The 5,083-nt window shown below is 39.4% G+C and overlaps 1 pseudogene; it reads left to right on the plus strand.

Annotated features, from left to right (window-relative positions):
- The first annotated feature begins 1,151 nt into the window (after window positions 1-1,151).
- LOC131685722 (thioredoxin-like protein 1) lies at window positions 1,152-2,215 on the plus strand (annotated as a pseudogene).
- The last annotated feature ends 2,868 nt before the right edge of the window (window positions 2,216-5,083 follow it).

Consider the following 5,083-nt stretch of genomic DNA (forward strand, 5'->3'; position numbering starts at 1 on the left):
ATAAAAATGATTAGCTCTTGAGGATCAGAGTGTAATTTCCAAAGCACTTCTGCACTGATAATATAACTTCGTAAATATAATGAAATCGATCATGCAATGCACGAATTCATTCGTTGTTTTCTGCAACGAAGTACTTTCGTGCATTGTAACTAGTAGGTTTCGTTCATTTCATGAAAAAGAATGGCCGCTTGATGAACGAAGGCTTTCGTAAATTTTACACGTTTAATGTACACTGCACGAATGTAATCGTTGATAACGACAGTAATTTTCGTGAATGAAACGAAATGTTCCGTTTATTTTAATAAACGTTTGTGTATAATACGAAAGATTTCATTACTCACACGAAGTTATTTCGCTCATCTTAGGAAAGTTTTCGTATTCATTATTTTTACAATCGATATTTTAGGATCGATGTTTGACGACAACGATTTTTTTAACTAACTAAAAGAATCGATCTGGTAAAATCGATTTTATTTCAACCTGCTCACCTGTATTGAGGACTAGAAAGATGAAATGGACGCTTGATGAACACAAGCTTTAGTGAATTTTACCTATCTAGTGTACATGGCACGAATGAAACGAAATGATTCGTTTGTTTCAATAAATGTTTGCGTATATTACGAATGACTTCGTTGGTCGCACGAATTCATTTCGTTTATTTTAGAAAAGTTTTCGTATTTGTTAGCCTCTTATTGTTTTCAGTCGATCTTTTGGGATCGATGTTTGACAACTTTGATTTTTTTTAATTTAAAAAAATCGATGCGGCCAAATCGATTTTACTGTGGTGTGAAGAAATGGCCGCTTGATGAAAGAAAGTTTTCGTAAATTTTACTTATTTAGTGTACATTGCACGAATGTTGTCGTTGAAAACGACATTATTTTTCGTTAATGAAACGAAATGTTTTGCTTATTTTAATAAACATTTGTGTATATTACGAACAATCTCGTTGGTCGCACGAATTAATTTCGTTCATCTAAAAGAAGTTTTCGTAATCATATTTCATTGTCCATCTCTCGTTATTCTCGATTAGTTAATTTTTGTGAGAAGTAAAGTGCATAAGTTAATTAAGTAGTTAATTTCTCCGGGTAAAATAGTGGTCCTGTAACTAGAATCTTCATCTAACCGATAGCAGCGCAAGAAACCATTCAGCATGCCTGTTAAACCAATCACCGATGAAGCTCACTTTCAAACCAAACTAGCCGCAGCAGGAGGAAAATTGGTCGTTGTGGATTTTACCGCAGCTTGGTGTGGACCGTGCCGAAGCATATCGCATTTGTTCGATCAGCTTCCGGCGAAATATCCAAAGGCTGTGTTTCTCAAGGCGGACGTCGACAGATGTACCGAAACGGCGCCGTCCCAGGGCATGTCGACCATGCCAATGCTTATTTTCTACCGAGCCAGAACAAAGATTGACAGGATGCAGGGTGCAGACATTAATGGACTTGAAGCCAAAATACAGAAACATTACGTCGCCAGCTTGTATGAATCTGGAGAAGATTACGGTCATGGAATGTTGGACTTGAACACCTTCATCCAGAAGAACCAGTGCGAATGTATGAACGAATCGAACGACCACACGATGGTGAATGCGCTCAGTTCTAGCGGTGGTCATCTGGTGTCCGATTGTGACGAACAGTTGATCATTTCGATTACCTTCAATCAGCTGGTCAAAATCAGTGCCATCAAGTTCAAAGCACCGCCCTCTCACGGACCGAAAAAAGGTGAGAATCTCTATCAATCAACCAAGCACCATCGATTTCGATATAGCCGAATCGCAAGTTTCGGTGCAGGATCTGGTACTGGGGCAGAAGAATCTTGTGTCGGGATCGCCGATTCCGTTGCACTTCGTTAAATTTCAGAACGTGCAGAATATGCAGCCGTTCGTGAAGGATAACCATTCTGGTGACGAGACGACCATTATCGATCATTTGGCCTTCATCGGGTCACCGATTGCAACGATTAAGATGGATGACTTCCAACGGGTGGCTGGGAAGAAGGGTGAAAGCCACTAGATTGTTTGAGCCGCCGGGAGAAAGATGGTTAGAAGGCGGTGGATAGGTGCGGTGACGAATATGTTTGATCGTATATTTAAAAGGTTAAAGATAGTGATGCGCGTTAACTTGTTCTTTTAATAAATTTTTCAATAAAATAATGAGCAGGAAAAAATGGCATATTATTTTGATATTGCTCCGGCAGAGAAAAACTCAATCTTATTCATACAAAAAACAAATACAAACGAGCAGTTCGCGATGGCTCAGCTGAATCCGTACAGCTCCGGATTCTGGATCAACTGGAAACGAAAGAGGTTCAGGAAATCTTCCTGAAACCGGCGGGCACGGATACGGCTACTAAATAGTCAGACTGATACCGTCGTGATGAATTGTTGACGTATTCTACCTCTATTGAAGCTTTTTTGACGTTGACGGTTAGACGAATAGTACTCGTAAATATTACAAAGATGTTCGTATATAGCAGCGAACAATTCGTTTGCCGAATGAAGCTGTTTCGTAATAAGCCAACGAAAGTCGTTTCGTGGTATTCACAAAAAATTCGTAATAAAAAATAAAAGTGTTTCAATAGAACTACGAACGATTCATCATATGTACGAAAAAATTCGTATATTTTATGAAAATTGTCTGTACGAAACAAATTCCTGGCGATTTACGAATATATTCTATCAGTGATATTGAGTGTATGAAGCAATTAAAGAAGCAGTCATTTTTTAACATTAAATCATTTATTGTTCTATAGTTTTTTACATTTATACGTAGTTCACATCTTAAGTGATTCAAAGTTATTTTAACTTTTTCCATCTTTGTTTCTGTACTTTCGTTTTGGTTATGTATATGCGTTGACTAATCGATAACTTTCAATTGCTCTTGAATGATAGTAAGCCTTAAATTCTAACTAACCTAAATTACAACACTAAATTTTGTATCAGGTGATACTCAGATTTTTCACATTTCACAATGAAATTTTCGCAAGCTTTTTGTATTGATTCCTCGACTGTCTCTAAATTTGCTTGTTCGTGTAGGTGTGCTGTTCGTGTTCGCCAGGGTGAGTTGAGTATCATTCGTAAGCATTTATTTTGCAGAGTCTGAAGCCTCTTTTTGAGGCTATCCGCACAGGTGGACCAAACGGGCATTGCGTATCTGATTACCGGGGCGATTATCTGTTTATATATTGCTAGTTTGTTTTTTCTAATCATTTTTGAACGTCTGTTGATTAGAGGGTATAAGCTTTTTATTAGTAGGGAACACTTATTATGGATTTTTTGAACATGGCTTCTGTATAGTAACTTCGAGTCAACTGTCAGCCCCAAGTATATTGCTTCGGTAGACCATTCGATAGTAGTTCCATTTAATACAATATTGCAGCCATTTGGTGGAACTAGTTTCGGTGATTTGCTATAGGGGAACAGTATTACCTGTGTTTTGCTAGAGTTAACCTTAATCTTCCACATGTTCAGGTAATTGCAGAAATTGTCGAAGCAACTTTGTAGTTTTTTGGTGGTTTGTCGAGTGTTCCTTCCCTTACACAAAATCGCGGTGTCATCTGCAAAGACTGAAAGGAAGCAGTCGTTTGGTAGCTTGGGGATGTCCGCCGTGTACACATTATATAGCACGGGGCCCAGCAAGCTTCCCTGAGGAACCCCTGCAGGAATGTGAAAACCTTCGGAGAGTATTCCATTGAGTGAAATATTGAAGGAGCGGTTGGAAAGGTAGCTTTGAATCATCTTGATTAAATAGTTGGGGAAGTTGTACCGGTACAGCTTGTAGATAAGGCCATCGTGCCAGACACTATCGAAGGCCTTTTCAATGTCTAATAAAGTCATCGCTGTGGATTTCGACACTGCCTTATTCTTGCGAGTTATGTTCATAACTCTGTATAGTTGTTTAGTTGTCGAGTGGCCAGCCCGAAATCCGAACTGAACGGGAAGAAGAATATTGTTTTTTTTTCAATTTGTTTATTTGATAATATTTTGAATTTCTTAAAACTAGGGGGTTACACATTTCAATATTATTTTGTTTTATATAATGAAACTAAAAAAAAAACTTTACAACTAACTTATACATATAAAAGAGGGCATAATTTAATATTCGTAAGATTTGGGAGACGGATTATTTTGTGTGTTCTTTTTATAGTAATTCACTTTATGATTTTTAGAAGGGAGATTGTAGGAGAAATTAATTATTAACTAAGCGGAACATTTTACAAGCTTATTAACTAGAAATAACTAGAGAGAGTTGTCCAAGATTAGGGGGAATTAATTAGGGGTTTTTTATAGTAGTGGTACTGTTGTGCATTTCTTAACGATATTAAATATTGATCAACTAAAACTAGAAGATACGGGGGCACATAAGTTTCGGGAAGATATTCAAGGGGAGAAGTCATACATCTGTGTATCAGAGACATGGGAGAGATTGTGGACAAGGCTGAACGGGGGGGGGGGGGGGGGGATATAAACTTTCAGTTTCCGGCATCAGGAATCAACGGCCAGGATTACAGATTCGAACGGATGTATCAAGTATTGGGACGCCGGGCGGTTTTCCTCGAGCCGGCAGGGGTTCCTTCAGACGATTTCGTAGTACGGCTCAGATACGGATCGGAAACATACCGCGCTGCGCGTGTGATGTTGTACTCGTCTTGGAGTCGTACCAAACCATCGTTGGGGTACGGTAGGCGGAAGAGGGCACTTCTGGGAATGATAAGAGAAAAGATAGGGGCATTTAAATTTGGATATTGATGGTTTTGAGGAACGTGTATATAAGGGACATGTAGAGAATATCGCGGCTTGCTAGTACATCTCGAACCGGGACATTGGGTGATCTTCCTCGGGCCCGAAGGGAATCGAATAGTTGAGATCTGGCAGAACAGTACTCGGCGCATGCCCAGACAACATGTTCGATTTCGTGATAACCGTTGCCACAAGCGCAGATACCGCTATCCACGAGCCCAATACGCCGGAGATGTGCGTCCAGCGTGTAGTGATTGGACATGAGCCGAGACATCACGCGAATGAAATCCCGACCCACATCCATCCCTCTGAACCAAGGTTTCGTCGATACCTTAGGGATTATC

The sequence above is a fragment of the Topomyia yanbarensis genome, chromosome 2, assembly GCF_030247195.1.
Source record: "Topomyia yanbarensis strain Yona2022 chromosome 2, ASM3024719v1, whole genome shotgun sequence".
In the NCBI taxonomy this organism is placed as follows: domain Eukaryota; kingdom Metazoa; phylum Arthropoda; class Insecta; order Diptera; family Culicidae; genus Topomyia; species Topomyia yanbarensis.